The sequence below is a fragment of the Bufo gargarizans genome, chromosome 3, assembly GCF_014858855.1.
Source record: "Bufo gargarizans isolate SCDJY-AF-19 chromosome 3, ASM1485885v1, whole genome shotgun sequence".
NCBI lineage: Eukaryota > Metazoa > Chordata > Amphibia > Anura > Bufonidae > Bufo > Bufo gargarizans.
Window position 1 is genome coordinate 92,776,654 of NC_058082.1, and position 22,570 is coordinate 92,799,223.

Genomic DNA, 22,570 nt, shown 5'->3' on the forward strand with positions numbered 1-22,570 from the left:
CTATCCCCGATGAACCTGAGGTCGGGCAGATCCTTTCTCCTGGACGGTCGTCACCACTGATGCCAGCCTCCTGGGTTGGGACGGCATTCTCCAGTCTCGCACGGTTCAAGGGATTTGGTCGGCGGCGGAGTCTCGCCTGCCGATCAACATTCTGGAACTGAGGGTGATTTTCCACTCTCTCTCCCATTGGACTCCTCTACTTGCGGGCCTCCCGGTGAGGATTCAATCGGACAATGCCACGGCCGTGGCCTACATCAACCATCAGGGCAGGACCCGCAGCCGGATGGTGATGCAGGAGGTGACGAGAATTGTGACATGGGCGGAGTCGCACGTTCCAGTGTTGTCAGCAGTTTACATTCCAGGAGTGGACAACTGGACAGCGGACTTTCTAAGCTGCAACAAGGTGGATCCAGGTGAGTGATCTTTGCATCCAGAAGTGTTTGAAGAAATCTGCCACAGATGGGGCCGTCCGGATGTGGACTTGACTGCGTCCAGGCTCAACAACAAGCTCCCAGTGTTCCTGGCTCGCGCCCGAGATCCGAAGGTGCAGGGGGTGGACGCGCTGGTGTCTGTGGCAGGACTTCAGTCTCCTCTATGTCTTCCCTCTGTTTCCGCTCCTACCGAAAGTTCTACGCAAGATCGAGGCGGAAGGAATCCCAACCGTTCTCATCGCCCCAGAGTGGCCTCGCCGCTCGTGGTTTTCGGACGTGGCTCGGATGCTGGCGGACGCCCCATGGCCTCTTCCCGACAGACAGGACCTACTGTCTCAGGGCCCGCTCTTCCACCAGAATTTATGGTCTCTTCGTTTAATGGCGTGGCTGTTGAAACCACCATCCTGAGAAAGAGGGGGTTCTCGGATTCAGTGATTAGGACCATGATCAGAGCAAGGAAGTCTGCTTCCTCCCGGATTTACTATCGTACCTGGACGGCCTTCCTGTCTTTTTGTGAGAGTTTGGGGTTCCCTCCACTTCGTTTTTCCATCCCGATGGTGCTGTCTTTTCTTCAGTCCGGCCTTGAGAAGGGACTGTCGCTGAGTTCCCTGAAAGGTCAGGTTTCGGCGCTGGCCGTCTTTTTTCAGCGGTCCCTTGCGCTTCTGGGTCCTGTGAAGACTTTTCTGCAGGGGGTGGCACATTTGGTACCTCCGTATGTTCCCCCTTTGCCTCCCTGGGATCTCAATTTGGTCCTGCGCGCTCTGCAATCGGCCCCCTTTGAGGGAGGTCTCTCTGACTGTTCTCACCTGAAAAGTGGTCTTCCTTGTCACCATAACTTCCATCAGACGGGTGTCGGAGCTGGCCGCTCTTTCCTGCCAGGAGCCTTTTCTGGTTTTCCACCAGGATAAGGTTGTGCTTCATCCGGTCCCCTCCTTTTTGCCCAAGGTGGTCTCTCCCTTCCTCCTTAACGAGGTCCTTGTCCTGCCTTCCTTTTGCCCTTCTCAAGCTAACCCCAAGGAACGCACTCTGCATTCCCTGGACGTCGTAAGGGCCCGGAAGGTGTATCTCGTGGCTACTGCTTCCGTCCGCCGTTCAGATTCCCTCTTTGTGATTCCCGAGGGGCCTCGCAAGGGTTTGGCGGCCTCCAAGGTCACTGTGGCATGATGGATCCGCTCGGCTATTTCCGCGGCTTATCGTGCTCGTGGTAGAGTTCCCCCGGCTAGGATTACCTCTCACTCCACTAGGGCGGTGGGGGCTTCCTGGGCAAGACGCAATCGTGCCTCTGCGTCTCAGCTGTGTAAGGCGGCCTCCTGGTCATCCTTGCATACCTTTACGAAGTTTTATCAGTTGCATTCACTGGCTTCTGCTGATGCTGTCTTTGGCCGCAGGGTTTTTGCAGGCTGTGGTTCCTGTTTGACAGTTGGACGTTCCTCCTGGCGGTGTTGATGTTTTTTCCCACCCCATGGACTGCTTTAGGACGTCCCATGGTCTGTGTCCCCCAATGGAAAAAAGTAAGAGAAAAGGAGATTTTTTGTGAAACTCACCTGTAAAATCTTTTTCTCGTCTTTTCCATTGGGGGACACAGCTCCCACCCATTCTACCTGTTGCAGGAGGGGTCTTCAGTTCAGTTTCTGTTTGTGGTTGGACCTTATGGCTTGGTCTGATGGTTTCCATAATTTTTTCTTGCTCCTTCTCCTACTGCTTGTGCAAAGCCTGAGTTCCTCCTGGTGGAGTCGGGGGTATATCCCGAGGAGGAGGAGCTCTTTTGTATTCGCATAGTGTCCCTCCTACTATACCATTAAGCTATAACCATGGTCTGTGTCCCCCAATGGAAAAGACGAGAAAAAGATTTTACAGGTGAGTTTCACAAAAAATCTCCTTTTTCCAGTTTCCTGTCCCTTTCAAGGCAGGTGGTGGATCAGCTGTGGGGCGCAGGGCCTTTTAGGTTGGTTGTCCTGGTTCTTCCAAAGGGCCGCTGCAGAAGGAGGGGTCGCAGAGCAAGGGGTGATTGCTCTTTCCTCCTCTGTGTAAGTCCGGCGTGCCCTGGCAACCCCTGGTCTTTTTTCCATGTTCCTAGGCCGGGAACTGTATTGTGCGGTGGTTGGGGATGTTCCCTTGGGCCAGGGAGCACTCCGGCAGATTGAGAGGCACAGACATCTGCGCCATGTGCCGCCGACATCATCACACAGCTTCAGGAAGTAGAAAATGAGATGGGAGAACTCCGGGGCATATCCGCACTTCCCTTCTATTGTGAAGCGGTGTACCTACCTTTCGGCAGGATGTCTGTACAAGCAGGCACTAAACCCACCTGCAAAACCACCGACACCTCCAGTCCGGTAAGCCTCCTCCCTGAGGATTGTTTTCATGTTTGCCTCCTTCTAGTGCACATAAGTTTCTCCTCTTAGGTGACGCCTTACTACATTTTTCCTAATCCGTTCCTCTCCTGTTGCTTATTTTTTAAAACGGGGCAGGGAGAGCGTGAAGGGGGTGCCGTCCCACAAGAGGAAGTGTTCTTTATGTAAAAAAAAAAGGGCTCTCTACCTCTTCCAAAAAGTCACTATGCCAAAAATGTATTGACAAGGTGGTCTCTGAAGAAACTCCTTCTCTAGTACATGGCTTAACAGCCCTAATTAGGGAAGAGGTTGGTGCATGCAGTTCTACTCTCTGTCCTTCCGGGATCAGCCTCTTCAAGTGGACACTATGTCATTTCCCTGGCCCAGGGGTCTCCTTTAAGCTTTTCCTCTGTTCTCACTAATCCCCAAGGTATTGACAAAGATCATAGAAGGAGCTCAAGTCATCCTGATGGCACCTTTCTTGCTCAGGAGGGCCTGGTTTCTTGTGCTCAGGGGGTTATTGGGAGAAGATTACTGGACTCTCCCTCTCTGACCAGATCTCTTGTCTCGGGGTCCGGTACTACATCCCAGAGTTCCTCAGCCCCGTCTGACGGCTTGGATATTAAGTGGGCCATCTTGAAAAAGAAAGGTCCTCTCGGATGCAGTCATTGACACCTTAATGTGGAGCAGAAAACCGGTGACGGTGGGAAGCCTTTTTACCATTCGTGAAAGATGCCTGGGACCCCTCCATGCCTCCAGATATAAAATTGATCTTGGACTTCCTGCAGAAAGGCCTTGACAAGGGTGTAAAAGTGAGTACACTGACAGTTCAAGTGGCGGCACTGAATGCTTTTATGGGGGCAAAGTTAGCAGATCGGGACTTAGAAGATTTTTTATTTTTTTTTTCTAATTGTATATTTATTAAAGAGTAAAGAAATGACGAAGCATATCCACAACAGATCTATGCACATTAGTACAAAGTATGAGGCATAATATACGAAGCACCGAATTCACAGTAACCTAGGCAGTAATAACATTCAGTAATATTCAACAACAGAAAGAGGAATGTCAATCATTAATATGACAGTAAAGTGCACAGAAGAAAAATAAACTGCGTCTGTCTTTAATTAGTCCATTATAGGACCACTGAATAACAACAAGACAAGACTAACGACAAGAACAAAGACACAAAAGGGAGGAGGGGAGATACACTAATCTCAGCATCTCTCTAAGGATGTCTCATAGCCCAGTAAACGTCCCAGGGATCCCATATGGCATTGAAGGGAGCAATTTTGTCCTGAAACATAGCCGTGGAGTATTCCAGGGTTCGGACTTCCGTCACCCTAGCGTACAAATCGGAAAACCCTTGGTGGTTCGGGGCTTTTCCAACTTCGAGGTATTAGACAACGGGCTGCTGTAAGTATCATTAGTAGCAACTTAAGTGAGTGTTTTTTAACTTGACGAGGTACCACATTGAGCAGGAAGGACATAGGGTCATGCTGGATCTCCACTGCAAAAATATCAGTTAGAAGGGCGCCCAGTCCAGTAGGGGCGTATCTTGGGACGGTCCCAATAGATATGAGGCAGTGTACCCCTATGTAACACGCACCTCCAGCACTCACTCGGAACTACCGGATTCATTCTATGAAGGAGGTCAGGAGTGTGGTACCAATGCATCAAAATTTTATACTGGTTCTCCTGATGTAGTACCGCTATTAAGGATTTCGCTGCCCTCCTCCATATAAGGCGCCAGTGTGTCCGGTAGAGTCATCCCCAGATATTCCTCCCACAGAAGATTTTTTAAGGGGGTAAATTAGGATTTGCCCTATCTCTAGATCCTGTGTTCCTCCTTGGGACTTGAATCTGGTCCTTTCTGTTTTGACGCATCCCCTCTTCGAGTCTATCAATTATATTTCTTTGAAGATGTTGACCCTTAAGACAGCTTTTTTTATTGGTCATTACAACAGCTAGACGAGTGGGGGAGATTCAAGCTTTTTCAATCCTTCCACCTTACTTAATAGTTTTTGAGGATAGGATTGTTTTGAGACCTTCTCCTGAATTCCTCCCTAAGGTTGTTTCTAGTTTCCATTGTCAACCAGAAATCTCTCTTCATTCCTTTTGTTCCCAGGAGGATTATGAAAATGAGAAGTTATTCCACAACCTGGATGTGAGAAGATGTGTCCTGCAGTATTTAGAAACGACCAAGGACCTGAGGAAGTCTAATCAGTTGTTGATTCAATATCTTGGACTTAATAATGGAAATGCGGCAAGCAAGGCGTCCATTGCTTGGTGGATTAAGTCTTGTATCATTTTCTGTTATAACAAGAGGGACATTTCTCCTCCTCCTAGTTTAAAGTCTTGTTCCACTAGCACATTGGCCTCTTCTTGGGCTGCAAGGTGCTTCTGCTTCCCTTGAGTACATTTTTCGGGCTGCCACCTGGTCGAGTCCCTGTACCCTTTTTAGACACTAAAAATTAGATGTCTTAGCCAGCAAAGACATATCTTTTGGCAGGAATGTTTTGTCTTCGGTAGCCCCCCTCCCCCCCCTGATTGTTTCTCTGTTATCCCTCCCGGTGGTGCCGTTCTGGAGGTGTGGGGAAAAGATGAAAATTACTCTTACCAGTAATTGGATTTTCCTTTAGCCTCCACAACGGCACGAGGAATTCCCACCCAAGTATTCTATATTAGAGATTGTGATTCTATTCTTTGTGTAACTGGATTAAGTTATTTCTATCATGTTGTGACATTTATTAAATGATGGCATCTACTTCTGAGTCCTAGGTTATTAACTGGAGAAGGTAAGATGGAGGGGGTCTTTTATTGTCTGATCTCAGTTGTTTACTGTCCCTGAGAAGTGGGGTACCCTCTATACCCTCTAGGTAGTGCCGTTGTAGAGGCTAAAGGAAAATCCAATTACTGGTAAGAGTAATTTACATTTTATTTTCCTTCGTTTTAACTCTCAAAAAATTTGAATTAATAAGTGATCAAAAGTCATATGCACATGATTGATGCAGTCATTGATAACGAATCTACAGATTGCTAAAAACTACAGATCTCCCCACAGATAATGAACCCTCACACAGTTCTGTAGATGTAACCATTAAAAACTTATTCAGGGTCAGAATATGGTGATGCAATGAAAATAATTTTGCAACCATGTGGCACGCATCACTATAAAAACTTCTCTTTCTCGTTAATGTAATTGGGGGACACAGCACCATGACTATACACCCAACTACCACTAAGAAGTGACACTAGATATATAAAAAAAAACAGTTGACTCTCCACTCCTTCCTGGTTTTAGTATGCATCTGGCACCCCAACAATTTCGGATTCATGTTGTTAGTACGCACCTGGCCATATGTTTAGGTTATAGGGCTAAAATGTCATGACAGAATCCCTTTAATGCTATTTAAATGGAGTGTCTGCAGTAAGAGTGCAATAAATTTCCTTTTTGTTAACCATGGAACATAACATTTAACATTTTTAACATAAGCAAACCTTAGGAAACCATTGCATTATAAGCATGAATACGGTTACCAATTTGTAAAGTCCTCAGCAAAACAATCTAGGCTTAGGTACCAGCTACTGTAAATCTTTGGTGTATGAACACAGTCTATGACCTGTACTGCTGCATTCCTCGCAACACTACTGTGTTGACCCCAAAGTGTCAGAAGTCAGAACTTTTGGCTGTCTCCTGTTCCTGCTGGGTTGTATCTTGCTTAGCAGTAAGGCATCTGAAGCGTCCTCAAAGTCGCCTTCATCGCTGTCAACTGTCTCTGTTGAGTTTTCTGCTGAGGAGTTTTCTTCTTCTGTGTTTCCTGATAAACATGTAGTGTTTTCAGTTTGACTTACAGGCTCTTCCTCAGTGGTTTCCACTGTAGCGTCTTCTGTAATGTCCTCTGGAGCTTCCTCTGTACTTTCCTCACCCTGTTTCCAACTGGCAAGGATAGAACTCTTCTGCTTCAGGATTCAGTTCTATGTTTTCCCTTGTGTGCTCTCTTTGGGTTACAGGGATGAACGATCTCCATTGTTCTTACTCAAGATCCGATTCATCTTCTGATGTTTCCTTAGATGTCTGTGTCGCTGGTTGAGGAATCTTTGAAACTTGGCCCCGTCTTCTAGTACTGGGTCTGTCAGGTATCTACTGACCTTAGTCGACAGGTAAGTAATCGCAAGGCAATAACAAATTTCGGTGTAGGATTCTTGTTCGGCCTTTTCCAGTTTCTGGCTTTACCTCATACACTGGGCTGTCTTCACCATTTCTCCTCAGGACAACATGTACAGTGTCTTCCCAGAACGATCTGTTTTTCTGGTCCTAGTGCTCTTTTCCTCTCTGCGCAGCTTGTGTAGCTACCTTTGAAGCAACCTGATAGGCTTCATTCATCCTATCTGTCCACGTTTTTACATACTCAGAGTAGTTTTTGTTTTTCCGTGACTGGGGTGTCAAACATGCTGTCTATTGGTAGTCTTGGAGATCTCCCGAACAGTAGGAAAAATGGAGAATATCCTGTAGCTTCACTTTTGGTACAGTTATATGCATGTATTACCTAAGCAAATGAGTTCTTCCAGTCTTTCTTGGAATTTGGTGACAGAGTCCGAAGCATAGACAACAGAGTACGAATTGATCTTTTGCATTGTCCGTTTCCTTCTGGATGATATGGAGTCCTGTGGGAGTTCTGAATGTGGCATTTTTTTCCTAAGGCAAAGAATAACTGGTTTTTAAATTCTTTTCCCATGTCATGGTGAATTCTGATAGGGAATCCGAATTTCAAGACAAAGTCGCTGAATATCTTATCGACAACAGTCTTTGCTGACTTGTTTTTGCTCGCGTAGGCCTGAGCAACCTGGTGAAGTAGTCTATTACTACTAGTATATACTCATAACCTCCTTTGCACGTTTCCAGATGGAGGAAGTCGATGGAGACCATCTCAAAGGGATACGTGGTGATAATATTGTTCAATGGAGCTCTGGTAGCCTTATTAGGGCGTTTGTCTTTCAGGCAGGTGCACTGGTGGTTAATGTATTGCTCAGCGTCTCTCTGCATATGTGGCCAAAAGAATCTATCTCTGATCAAGTTTACAGTCCTTTCAACTCCTAGGTGTCCCATTTCTTCATGCAATTCTTTCAACACCAATGAATGATACAACTTAGGTAGCACTAGTTGAGAACCTGAGGGTGTTTTCCGTCTCAAAATTCCATCTTCGTTGAGGTATAACTTGGTCCATTGCTTCATTAGTATGAAGAGATCAAGCTGTCCACTTTGTCGTTCCTGTTTTGATGGGTACCTATTTTTGTTTTTGTACTTCCACACTGGACCGATTACTGAGTCTTCTTTTTGTGCTGTCCTGATGGTCTCTTTAGTAGAGTTGAGCGGACACCTGGATGTTCGGGTTCGGCCGAACTTCACAAAAAAGTTTGAGTTCAGGACCCGAACTTGACCCCGGAACCTGAACCCCATTGAAGTCAATGGGGACCCGAACTTTTGAGCACTAAAATGACTGTAAAAATGTCATGGAGAGGGCTGACAATGGCATCAAAATGTGGTTAAGAGCATGGCAAGTGCTCTGCAAACAAATGTAGATCGGAAAATGACTTTAAAATACATAAAAATAAAAAATAATAATCTTGATCTAGGAGGACGAGGTCCATATGGGGTAGGAGGTTAAGGAGGCGGTGGTTGTGGCGGTGTAGGTGGAAGCAGCGGTGGAGGAGGAGGAGGTAGCCTACACTGCTTTTTGGTTTTAAATTTATTTTATTTTTTAAAATTCGAGTACACCCCAAAACATTGGGAAATATAACCTATGATAACCCCCTCCAGTCGTGCTAAACACACGTTCAGACAATACACTGGCTGCAGGGCAGGCCAGCACCTCCAAGGCGTAAAGGGCAAGCTCAGGCCATGTGCTCAATTTGGAGACCCAGAAGTTGCAGGGGGCAGACCCATCAGTCAGTTTGTGTAGGCGTGTGCACACATACTGCTTCACCATGTTGGTGAAATGCTACCTCCTGCTAAGACGTTCCATATCAGCTCGTGTTGCTGGTTGTTGTGGCGTGCTGACAACGCTTTTCCACATTTCAGCCATGCTAACCCTGCCTTCTGAGGTGCTGGCGGTGCCCCAGCTGCGTTGGCGACCTCTTCTTCCTCCTCCTCTGCCTTCGCCTTGTGCTTTCACTGTGCCCCCTCTGTCAGGTGGGAATGCCCCATCAGCGCGTCTACCAGCGTGCGCTTGTTCTCACGCATCTTACGATCAGGCTCCAGTGACGGAATTAAGGACGGTACGATTGTCCTTGTAACTGGGATCCAGCAGCTTTGGCCACCCAATAATCAGCACAAGTTAGAATGTGGGCAACTCGGCGGTCGTTGCGGAGACACTGCAGCATGTAATCGCTCATGTGTGCCAGGCTGCCCAGAGGCAACGAAAAGCTGTCCTCTGTGGGAGGTGTATCGTCTGTGTCCTCTGTACCCCCCCAGCCACGCACCAGTGATGGCCATGAGCTGGTCTTGGTGCCACCCTGCTGTGAACAAGGTTCCTCCTCCTACATCTCCTCCTCAAACTCCACCTCGTCATCCTCCAGAACTATGCCCTGGCTGGACAATTGTGTACCTGGCGTTTGTGGGTGCAGGAACCTACCCTCGGAGCCACTTGTGAATGACTAGCCGGAAACCCTACGAAATGATCCCTCCTCCTCATCCTCCTCCTGTGCCACATCCTCTTCCATCATTGCCAGCAGCGTTTTTTCAAGGAAATATAAAGTGAGTAAAAAGAAAGAAAAAAACTGGAACTGCTTTTTCTTTTGCGGCGCTGCTAGGCTGGATACATCAGGCAGGTGGTGCAGTAAAAGGTAATACTTTGTCTACGCGTTTCGAAGGCATAGCTATAAATAAAGTATTACCTTTTACTGCACCACCTGCCTAATGTATCCAGCCTAGCAGCGCCGCAAAAGAAAAAGCAGTACCAGTTCTTTTTTCTTTATACTCACTTTATATTGCCTCCGCATTTAACCTACAAGTGCGCCCTGGAGCCAAGGCTGCAGCAAGGCACCCCCCGGATGCTGGTCGGGTTAATTTACCAGCAAGGCTTTTGGAGGTGTTGTGAACGCATTTCTTCTGTAATATTATAATCATTTATTACTGTACTACACATTTGGCGCTGCCTCCTCTCCCCTCCCCCTCTCTGCTTTCTTTAGTTTTTTCAAGGAGGCATAGAAATGGGATAGTAACGCTGAGAACGGTGTCATCGCCACTGGCCATGTTGGTGGAGTACTCGAAACAGAGCAACAAGGAACACAGGTCTCGCATGGAGGCTCAGTCATTGGTGGTGAAGTGGTGCTGTTCCGCAGAGCCATTCACCTGTGCGTGCTGCAGCTGAAACTCCACTATGGCCTGCTGCTGCTCGCACAGTCTGGCCAGCATGTGCAAGGTGGAGTTCCACCTTGTGGGCACGTCGCATATGAGGCGGTGAGCGGGAAGGCCGAAGTTACGCTGCAGCACTGACAGGCGAGTAGCAGCAGGGTGAGAATGCCGAAAGCGTGCACAGACGGCCCGCACTTTATGCAGCAGCTCTGACATATCAGGGTAATTTTTAAGGAATCTCTGCACCACCAAATTCAGCACATGCACCAGGCAAGAGATGTGCGTCAAACCGGCTAGTCCCAGAGCTGCTACGAAATTTCGCCCATTAGCGCACACCACATGGCCGGGCTTGAGACTCACTGGCACCAACCACTTATCGGTCTGTTGTTCAAGGCCCATCCACAGCTCCTGCACGGTGTGGGGTTTGTCCTCCGAACAAATAAGTATTAAAACTGTTGTTTACCCCTGGCTGTGCTGAAGTTGGTGGTGAAGGTGTTATGCTGACCGGATGAGGAGGCGGTAGAGGATGAGGAAGCAACAGGAGGCAAACTGAAGCGCCCTGCAATTCTCGGTGGTGGAAGGACATGCTGCAAACTGCTAGCTGCCTCAGGCCCAGCCGCCACTGCTTTTACCCAGTGTGCTGTTATTATTATTATTATTTATTATTAAAGCGCCATTCCTTCCATAGCGCTGTACATATGATAAGGGGTGCACATACAGACAGACAGAGAGAGAGAGGGCCCTGCCCGTGAGGGCTTACCTTCTACATGGTATGGGAGAAGGACACAGTAGGTGCGGGTTAAGTTGGTCATGGCGGTATAGAGGCAGCAGTATCACTGGTTGTAGGCTTGTCTGAAGAGGTGGGTTTTCAGGTTTCTTTAGAAGGATTCCACTGTAGGTGAGAGTCTGACATGTTGGGGTAGCGAGTTCCAGAGTATGGGGGATGCACGGGAGAAATCTTGGAGTCGATTGTGGGAACAGGCAATAAGAGTAGAGGAGAGAAGAAGGTCTTGTGAGGATCGGAGAGTGCGTGTGGGGATGTATAGGGAAAGTAGCTCAGAGATGTAGGGAGGGGACAGGTTATGGACGGCCTTGTATGTATTTGTTAGTACTTTGAAGTGAATTCGTTGGGAGACAGTGAAGGGATTGGCAGAGGGGAGAGGAAGAGGAGTAATGGGGTGAGGTGGATTAGTCGGGCAGCAGAGTTGAGGATAGATTGGAGGGGTGCGAGAATGCTAGATGGAAGGCCACAGAGGAGAATGTTGCAGTAGTCTAGGCGGGAGATAATGAGGGCATGTACAAGCATTTTCGCATATTCAAAGTTAACCACTTAAGGACCACAGGTTTATAACCCCCCGTAGTGACCAGGCCCTTTTTTACAAAACGGCACTTCACAACTTTAACGGTTTATTGCTCGGTCATGCAACTTGGCACCCAAATGAATTTTACCTCCTTTTCTTCTCACAAATACAGCTTTCTTTTGGTGGTATTTGATTGCTGTTGAGATTTTTCGTTTTTCTGATATTAATCAAAATAGACCGCAATTTTCTCAAAAGTGTATTAACTTTCTCTGGTTAAATTGTTCAAATATAATTACATTTCTATACACGTTTGTGTCAGAATTTATTGTGCTACATGTCTTTGATAAAAAAATCCAATAAGTGTATATTTATTGGTTTGCGCAAAAGTTATAGCGTTTACATACTATGGTACAAAAATTTGAATTTCCACATTTTGAAGCAGCTCTGACTTTCTGAGCACCTTTCATGTTTCTTGAGGTGCTAGAATGCCAGGATAGTATAAATATCCCCCAAATGACCCCATTTTAGAAAGAAGACACCCCAAAGTATTCGCGGAGGGGCATGGTGAGTTTATGCAAGATTTAATTTTTTTTCACAAGTTAGCGGAAAATGACACTTTCTGAGGAAAATAAAAAAATAAAGTAACTTCTGGCAAAAAATATATAAATCTCCCACGGACTCACTATTCCCCTCAGTGAATACCTTGGGGTGTCTACTTTCCGAAATGGGGTCATTTGTGGGGTGTCTTTACTGTTCTGACATTTTGGGCGGGGCTAAATTGTGAGCAACCCTGTAAAGCCTAAAGGTAATCGTTGGACTTTCGGCCCCTTTACGCACTTCGCCGTACTCAGAAGAAGTAGGGCAATGTGTTTTGGGGTGTATTTTTACATATACCCATACTTGGTGAGAGAAATAGCTCTGTTAATTGACAACTTTGTATAAAAAATTTTTAAAAAGTTGTCATTTACAGAGATATTTCTCACACACAGTATGGGTATATGTAAAAATACACCCCAAAACACATTGCCCTACTTCTTCTGAGTACGGCGATACCACATGTGTAACACTTTTTTGCAGCCTAGGTGCACAAAGGGGCCCAAATTCCAATGAGTACCTTTAGGATTTCACAGGGCATTTTTACGCATTTGGATTCCAAACTACTTCTCACGCTTTAGGGCCCCTTAAAATGCCAGGGTAGTATAAATACCCCACAAGTGACCCCATTTTGGAAAGAAGACACCCCAAGGTATTCCGTGAGGGGCATGGCGAGTTCATAGAAGATATTTTTTTTTGGCACAAGTTAGCGGAAAATGTTTGTAAGAAAAGGAAATGCACATCAGTGCAGCAGCTGGTTGATTGCTTGGTCCACCTAGAAGCTAAAAAAAACAAAAAAAAACAAAACAGGCAGCAACGCAATAAACTTATTAACATCAACTTTTATAAACTTTACATAACATTTGAAACAGAACATTAATCTTTTTTGCTTACCTGTGATTTTTTTTTTTTTTTACCTTTTAGAGGACAAATCTTTCCTTCCCCATGGGACAATGTGCAAAGCGCAAATCGCCCAGAGATGTGGCGAAGTACATTATGCACTTTGTCCCAGGTGAAAGGAGAGGTTTGTACCAGCTCTGTGTGAAAGGGCCCTAAGACCCCTGTGTGCCTGTCTTGTGTCACGCAATCCCTACACTAATAGTGTACCTGTGTGTGTTACTTGCGGAAACACTCCCCTATGCATAGGGCAGGCTGGTCAGGACAAAAAACGGTGGTGTCACGCCTCATTCCAGCCCTGCTACAGACACAACATCTTTTTCTTGGGGAACACTGAGTTGGGGTACCAGGGACTTGGGGCACGGACCCTCCTGGATACAGGAGTTCCGAAATAATCTCTTCCTGGAATTTTAGGAAGGATCCCAGTTCTCCCAGCCTTACTGTAGAGAACAAAACTATTATAGACCACCAATTGAATTAAATAAACAGACACCTTCTTATACCAGCGTCTGGTGCGGCGGGACACTAAATAGGGAGCCAACATCTGGTCATTGAAGTCCAGAGGTGTTTCTCAATGACTCCAGTTGCCCTTTCAATTTTTACTGTCATGTTTGTGTGAATGGTGGACAGAAGGTAAACGTCTCTCTTGTCCCTCCACTTCACCGCGAGCAGTTCTTGGTCACACAAGGCAGCCCTCTCCCCCCGTGCAAGTCGGGTATTAACGAGCCATTGGGGGAAGCCCCGGGCAACTAGATCGCGCGGTGCCACAGCATTGAATTCCGACTAGATGTAAGTGCCGAAAGAGGGCCACGCTTGTGTAAAAATTGGCCACGTATAAGTGGTACCCCATGTGGAGTAAGGGTGACACCAAGTCCCAGACAATCTTGCCACTGCTCCCCAGGTAGTCAGGACATCCGACCTGCTCCAGTCTTGAGTATTTTCCCTCATAGACCCTAAAACGATATGTATAGCCTGTGGCCCTTTCACAGTGCTTATACAGTTTCACCCCATACCGGGCGCGCTTGCTGGGGATGTACTGTTTGATGCCAAGGCGCCCCGGTAAAATGTACAAGGGACTCATCTATGCAGATGTTCTGATTGGGGGTATACACATCTGCAAACCTGGATGACAAACTGTCTATGAGGGGCCGAATTTTGTGGAGCCAGTCATAAGCAGGGTGGCCTCTTAGATTAAAGGTTTTATTGTCAGTAAAATGCATAAAGCGCATGATGGCCTCAAAATGTGCCCTGGACATAGCAGCAGAGAACATGGACATGTAATGTATTGGGTCTTTAGACCAATAGGACCGCAATACATTTTTTTTAGTTAGACCCATGCTGAGGATAAGACCCAAAATATTTTACATTCGGAAACTGTGACTGGTTTCCACACGAAAGGCTGGGCATAGAAGCTTTCCGGATTGGCGGTTATATACTGTGTGGCGTAGCGGTTGGTTTCTGCCACAACAAAGTCATAGAGATACGCGGTGAAAAACAGCTAAAAAACTCAAGGGCTGATCCTAAATGAGCTGTCTCCACGCGAACTCCAGACTGGGCGGTCAAAGGGGGCAATACGGGTGCTGCGGAAGCAGGGGATTGCCAGTTTGCCAGCACCTCCGGGAGACTAAGGGCTCTACGGGCCTGTGAACGTGGTGGCTGCAACGGGGGAGTTACTGCACGTGCCACCTTACCAGCTTGAACTGCCCTTCTGGTGCTCGCCACTTCACCAGGGAATACGGCAGTGCTGGTAGAAGGTCCAGGATGTGCTGCGCTGCTGGTGTATGCCGCACCATAAAAAAGATCAGCGCTAGCACCACTCTGCTGCAAATGAGGCTCATCACGTGGGGTATGCAGAACACTGACATGGGGTCGGGTACGCCTGACGATAGAAGGGACCTCAACCTCGTCATCTTCACTAGCGGTTAGAGTGCCACTGCTGTCTACAGGTTCATATTGTGAACCACCGGATTCAGCGGGTGAGGCGTCCCCATCGCTTTCATCCATCAGGGCCAGAATCCTGTAGGCCTCTTCAACAGAATACCCCTTTGACATTTTGGGCTAACTAAATTTAGGGGGTATTCCTCTGAGACTACCCAGGAAAAAGAGCACACATGCCTAGTAAAAAGGAGTGCTTGCGAAGTAAAGCTGCGATCGCTAATAAAGATCCAGAAAGCTCAAAAGTGATCTTTATAGCGCTTTTACAGTGTTTTTTCAGTGATCAGAAAAAAAAATTCTGTCACTGCGGTGGGGCGCGCTGAACGCAAGTGTGCGCACAAATTCAGGCCTGATAGGGCGAACACTGCGTTTTTTGTAGAGCCTAAGGTGACCCTAATGTACTGATATAGATCTGATCGCGATCAGTCTTGATCACTTATGTTATGTTATGTTACTAAGTCCTTGTATAGCGCTCTAGAGGAACTCAATCCGATCGAAGCGCTTGTCGACGGCTATATTGGTGGGCCCCTACGTCATCCTACACAAAAAGCCAGGTCTTAACCAACTTCCTAAATTCCAGGTAATTTGATGTTGTTCTAATGTGTTCTGGGAGGGAGTTCCAGATCTTGGGGGCCAATACTGAGAAATGTCTGTCCCCCCTTGTCTTGAGGCGGGTTCTTGGCACCGACAGAAGGGAGGCTGAGGTGGATCTCAGTTCTCTAGGAGGATGGTGACGTGTTATCTTTTTTTGCAGGTAGATGGGACCTGTTTTGTAGAGAGCTTTGTGTGTTAGGCAGCACAGCTTAAACTGCACTCTCTCTTTCACTGGGAGCCAGTGGAGTTCCCTGCGTGCTTTTGTGACAGAATCTGTCCAGTCTAGTTTCTTAATGAGCCGGATGGCTCTGTTTTGACAGTGTTGCAGAGCTCCCAGATCTTTCTCTGGCAGCCCCGCATACATTGCATTACCATAGTCCAGGTGGGAGTTGACTAGAGCTCCCACCACGACCTGTCTGCATGTGTTGGGGAGAAACGGTAGGGCTTTTTTTAGAAGGAATAGGGCGAAGTTTGCTTTCCGTATTACTTCTTTAATCTGGGGACGGAGGCTCATTTCTTGATCCAAGATTATCCCCAGACTCTTTCCTTGTGTGGCGATGGCAACGTTTTCCCCAAAGATAGACGGGGCGGCAGCCTCAGGTGTTTTATGTAGTGCAATAAGCTCAGTCTTGGTCGGGTTGAGTTTGAGGTGGTTATGTGCTAGCCAGTTCCTCGCCTTATTTAGTCCTTCTTGCGTGAGCTTGTAGTCATCAGCGGATTTCGATACTCTCAAAAGGATCTGTGTATCGTCCGCATAAGACTCATAGCTGATGTTATACTGCTTCAGAATAGCGAGCAGAGGTCGGACATATATGTTAAAGAGTAATGGCGAGAGGGGAGATCCCTGAGGGACTCCCCACTCCACCTTCTCTACTGGGGAAAAGAATGAGCCCAGTTTGACTCTCTGAGTTCTGTTTTTCAGAAAGGAGTCAAACCAGGCAAGTCCGTGGCTATCTACTCCGATGTCAGCTTTTAATCTATTTAGGAGGATGGGATGACTGATAGTGTCAAAAGCTGCCGACATGTCTATGAGGACCAACCAGGTCCCCCCTCCCTCGTCTGCGACCCCTAGGGCTTCATCCCATAGGCTGACCAGGGCTGATTCCGTGCTGTGTGTTGGCCTAAAGCCCGACTGGTGTTCATCTAGAAGTCGATGCTTTTCTACGTGCAGCTGGAGTTGGCTTGCCACTGCTGTCTCCATGATTTTAGCTATTAGGTGGATGTTGGTAATCGGTCTGAAGTTGGCCATTATATTTATGTCTGCTCCTGATTTCTTGAGGAGGGGAGTTATGATTCCTAACTTGAGAGTCTCAGGGACGTTGCCACTGAGAAAGGAGTCATTTATAATTGTTAGAATTAACGGGGCAATGGTGGTCGTGCATTCAATAAGAGATTTAGTTTGGATATTGGAGAGGGGATAAGTTGCTTTGGACATGTTTTTCATGCTTTTTGTTAGGTCTTCAAGTTTTAATGGGCATAGGGTGAAGGTGTGAGTAGGGTTTGTCACGTTGTTCTCTATGGGGGGGACAGTTGCCTGTTGAGCTAGCAGGATGTCGTTTTGGATATCGTCGACTTTTTGTTTAAAAAATTTCGAGATGTTGTTGCAGAGGTCTTGGGATTCGGGGATGGTGGTTTTGAGGCCATCGGGGTTAGCCAGATCGAAAATGATCTGAAAGATCCTTTTAGGCTTTTGAGCAGCGTTTTCGATCTCGCTAGCAAAATGATCTTGCTTGGCCTTAAAGATTGCTTTGTGGTAAATCGTCAGTTGGGTCTTATATTTTAGCTGTAATTCTTCTATCAGATTTTTCCTCCATGCCCTCTCTAGTCTGTTGCATTCTATTTTTACTATTTTTAGTTCTCTCGTATACCACGGTGCTTTTTTCCCTGATTTCTTTACCAGTCTCAAGGGGGCAAGTTGGTCTGCTGTTTTTTTGACGATGTCGTCAAATTGTAATGTGAGTTTCTCACAGGGCAGTTTGAAGTTGATTTTACTGATGTATTCTTCTAGGGTAGGTAGGGTTTTGTCATATGTCAGGTTGTTGTTATTTCTTCGGCAATTTTTTTTTTCTCCTGTGGTTAGCTGCTTCGTGTTAATTGGGATGTGGAGTTCGAAGGCTATGAGTCTATGGTCGGTCCAGAGCAATTCTTCTGGATCTTCTACCGTTAAGTTTAGATTTTTTTTAAAAATCGGATCGAGCAGGTAACCCGCTTTATGTGTGGGTTTGTCGACCCTTAAGGTGAGTTGGGCTAAGTCGAGCTGTGTGGTAACTTTTTGGGCTGGGGTATCTTGCTTATCGTTGAACCAAAGGTTAAGGTCCCCTAGAATAAGGAGTCTATGATGTTTTATTGTGAGATCCGTGGCCCATTCTATGAAGTTGTCTGTGAAATGAGTGCGGGGTCCTGGGGGTCTGTAACATAACGCTATTATTATTGTGTATTTATTTTCGATCGTCAAACGTGCTGTGAGTGTTTCCCATGATGGGTTTTCCGTAGGAAGGTTAATTTCTGTTATTTTTATTGTGTTTTTATGTACAATCGCTATCCCTCCCCCCTGTTTGTTAGGTCTGTTCTTTAGATACTATACTATATAGTACTAGTGCTGATTAGCGCCAGCGATGACGCTAATCAGCGACTAATCAGTGACTGCGGTGTGGTGGGCTGGGCGCTAACTACCTAACAAGTAGCTAAGTAACTGACGGTGATAAGGGACCCTTACAGGGGGGTGATCAATGACAGGGGGGTGATCAGGGAGTCTACAGGTCCTTCTAAAAAAATTAGCATATTGTGATAAAGTTCATTATTTTCTGTAATGTACTGATAAACATTAGACTTTCATATATTTTAGATTCATTACACACAACTGAAGTAGTTCAAGCCTTTTATTGTTTTAATATTGATGATTTTGGCATACAGCTCATGAAAACCCCAAATTCCTATCTAAAAAAATTAGCATATTTCATCCGACCAATAAAAGAAAAGTGTTTTTAATACAAAAAAAGTCAACCTTCAAATAATTATGTTCAGTTATGCACTCAATACTTGGTCGGGAATCCTTTTGCAGAAATGACTGCTTCAATGCGGCGTGGCATGGAGGCAATCAGCCTGTGGCACTGCTGAGGTGTTATGGAGGCCCAGGATGCTTCGATAGCGGCCTTAAGCTCATCCAGAGTGTTGGGTCTTGCGTCTCTCAACTTTCTCTTCCCAATGTCCCACAGATTCTCTATGGGGTTCAGGTCAGGAGAGTTGGCAGGCTAATTGAGCACAGTAATACCATGGTCAGTAAACCATTTACCAGTGGTTTTGGCACTGTGAGCAGGTGCCATGTCGTGCTGAAAAATGAAATCTTCATCTCCATAAAGCTTTTCAGCAGATGGAAGCATGAAGTGCTCCAAAATCTCCTGATAGCTAGCTGCATTGACCCTGCCCTTGATAAAACACAGTGGACCAACACCAGCAGCTGACATGGCACCCCAGACCATCACTGATTGTGGGTACTTGACACTGGACTTCAGGCATTTTGGCATTTCCCTCTCCCTAGTCTTCCTCCAGACTCTGGCACCTTGATTTCCGAATGACATGCAAAATTTGCTTTCATCCGAAAAAAGTACTTTGGACCACTGAGCATCAGTCCAGTGCTGCTTCTCTGTAGCCCAGGTCAGGCGCTTCTGCCGCTGTTTCTGGTTCAAAAGTGGCTTGACCTGGGGAATGCGGCACCTGTAGCCCATTTCCTGCACATGCCTGTACACGGTGGCTCTAGATGTTTCTACTCCAGACTCAGTCCACTGCTTCTGCAGGTCCCCCAAAGACTGGAATCGGTCCTTCTCCACAATCTTCCTCAGGGCCCGGTCACCTCTTCTCGTTGTGCAGCGTTTTCTGCCACACTTTTTCCTTCCCACAGACTTCCCACTGAGGTGCCTTGATACAGCACTCTGGGAACAGCCTATTCGTTCAGAAATTTCTTTCTGTGTCTTACCCTCTTGCTTGAGGGTGTCAATGATGGCCTTCTGGACAGCAGTCAGGTCGGCAGTCTTACCCATGATTGCGGTTTTGAGTAATGAACCAGGCTGGGAGTTTTTAAAAGCCTCAGGAATCTTTTGCAGGTGTTTAGAGTTAATTAGTTGATTCAGATGATTAGGTTAATAGCTCGTTTAGAGAACCTTTTCATGATATGCTAATTTTTTTAGATAGGAATTTTGGGTTTTCATGAGCTGTATGCCAAAATCATCAATATTAAAACAATAAAAGGCTTGAACTACTTCAGTTGTGTGTAATGAACTAAAATATATGAAAGTCTAATGTTTATCAGTACATTACAGAAAATAATGAACTTTATCACAATATGCTAATTTTTTTTGAAGGGCCTGTATATGGGGTAATCAGGGGTTAATAAGGGGTTAATAAGTGACAGAGGGGGTGTGTAATGTGTGTGTGTGTGTGTGTGTGGTGTTTGGTGCTACTTACAGAGCTGCCTGTGTCCTCTGGTGATCGATCCAAGCAAAAGGGACCACCAGAGGAGCAGGTAGCAGGTATATCAGACGCTATATACAAAATAGAGTTTGACATACCTATTTGGTTATTAAAAAAAATCTTCAGCCTACCAGCCAATGATCAGCGCTGGCAGGCTGTAGTTCAACTTGTTTACTGCGCGATCCTATGAACGGGCGCTCCTGTGAGCGCGCGTTCACAGGAAATCTGAGGTCTCACGAGATGATGCCAATTGGCGTCGCTGGGACCTGAGAGCGCCGCCGCCCGGACGTCTATCGGCGTTATAGTGGCGGCAAGCGGTTAAGGAAAGCACTGATGCGGGAGATGTTTTTGAGTTGGAGGCGGCAGGTGGTGGAAAGGGCTTGGATGTGCGGTCGGAAGGAAAGGGCAGAATCCAAGGTCACTCAAAGGCAGCGGGCTTTGTTGACTGGGGAGAGTGTGCAGCCATTGATCGTGCTAGATAGGTCTGTTGGGGGGGTTGAACAAGATGGGGGGAAAGATTATGAATTCTGTCTTATCCATGTTAAGTTTTAGAAAGCGAGAGGCGAAGAAGGAGGATATAGAAGATAGACATTGTGGGATTCTTGATAGTAAGGTGGTGATGTCTGGACCAGAGAGTTAGATTTGTGTGTCGTCAGCGTAGGAGTGATACTGAAAGCCATGGGACTCTATGAGCTGTCCCAGGCCAAAAGTGTAGATAGAGAACAGCAGGGGTCCTAGGACAGAGCCTTGCGGGACACCAACAGAGAGGGAATGAGACGAGGAGGTGGTGCGGGAGTGGGAGACTCTAAACGTCCGGTCTGTGAGGTATGATGTGATCCAGAAGAGGGCCAGGTCAGTGATGCCGGGAGATGAGAGAGTTTGCAACAGAAGGGAGTGGTCAACAGTGTTGAAGGCAGAGGACAGGTCAAGGAGAAGGAGGACAGAGTATTGTTTCTTGGTTTTGGCTGTCATTGGTGACTTTGGTAAGGGCAGTCTCGGTCGAGTGGTGGGGTCGGAAGCCAGATTGTAGGCGGTCAAAGAGGGAGCAGGAGGAGAGGTGGGAGGACAGTTCTGAATGGACATGTTGTTCAAGTAGCTTTGAGGCATACGGAAGAATTGATATGGGGCAATAACTGGACAAGGAAGATGGGTCAAGTGAAGGATTTTTGAGGATGGGTGTAATGGTAGCATGTTTAAAAGCAGAGAGGAAGACACCAGAGTTTAGTGATAGGTTGAAGAGATGAGTTAGGGCTGGGATAAAAACTGTGGTGAGGTGGGAATAAGGTGGGATGGTATTGCATCAAGTGCACAGGTGGTGAGATGTGATCTGGAGAGTAGAGTGGAGAGTTTTTCTTCTGTAATGGTGGAGGAGCGGGTTTTTGGAGAAGAGGACTGAGCAGTTGTGTAGATGGTCTGTGGGGACTGTGTAGTAAAGCTTTCTCTGATGTTGACTATCTTTTGTTTGAAATATTTGGCAAAACTTTGCATCAGCGAGTGAGGATTTGAATATGAGAAGGGATTGCTTGTATGCGGTGAAATGATCTTTAGAATGGGATTTCTCCCATCGCCGCTCAGCAGCCCTGGAAGCTTGTCTGCGTTTTTTGGTCAGGTTGGTGTGCCAGGGTTGTCTGTTAATTTTTCAGGTTTTGTTGTGTGTGAGGTGTACTTATTGTGATGTTATATAGGGTGGTAGCAGCTTCTGGGTCTTGGAGGGAACAGATGGTAGAGAGCGGGAGAAGAGAGTCAGAAAGCAAGCGAAAGTCGAGATGTTTGAGGTTCCTGCGGGGGTGTGCTAGTGGGGAAGCTGCAGAAGAGACCAGTGAAAAGAAGGTGAGTAGGTTGTGGTCGGATAGAGGGAGAGGCGAATTAGAAAGGTTAGATAGGGAGCAGAGGCGGGTAAAGATCAGATCCAGAGTGTGACCATCTCTGTGGGTGGGAGCTGAAGACCACTGTGATAGGCTGAAGAAGGAAAAGAGTGACAGGAGTTTAGAGGCAGCCGAGTGGCATGTGTCAATAGGGATGTTGAAGTCACCCATGATAGTGGGGATGTCGGCAGAAAGAAAGTTTAGTAGCCAGGTGTTAAAGTGGTCAAGAAAGATGGTGGCTGGGCCTGGAGGGCGGTAAATGACGGCTACTTGAAGGTTGGAGGGAGAGTAGAACAGAGTGTACTTCAAATGAGGTGAGCGTAATGGAGGGTGGCAGTGGAGTTTGGCTGTAGGAGTAGGTGTCTGATAGGAGAAGACCAACTCCTCCACCATGTTTGCAGCCGGGGCGGGGGTGGGTGAGTAAATTGAAATCCACTATAAGAGAGTGCCGCAGGGGAGGAGGTGTCTGAGGGTGTCAGCCATGTTTCTGTGAGACCCAGAAAGGAAAGGTTTTGAGAGATGAAAAGTTCATGAATGTACGTCAGTTTGTTACAGACAGAACGCGCGTTCCATAATGCTCCTGCAAGAGGAACCAAAGGAGCAGGGGTCAGAGGAATGGTTATTAGGTTTAACCACCTCCCGACCGCTGTACGCAGATATGCGTCCGGGAGGTGGTTGCTTTACTCCTCCTGGACGCATATACGCGTCATCTCGCGAGACACGAGATTTCCTGTGAACGCGCGCACACAGGTGCGCGCGCTCACAGGAACGGAAGGTAAGCGAGTGGATCTCCAGC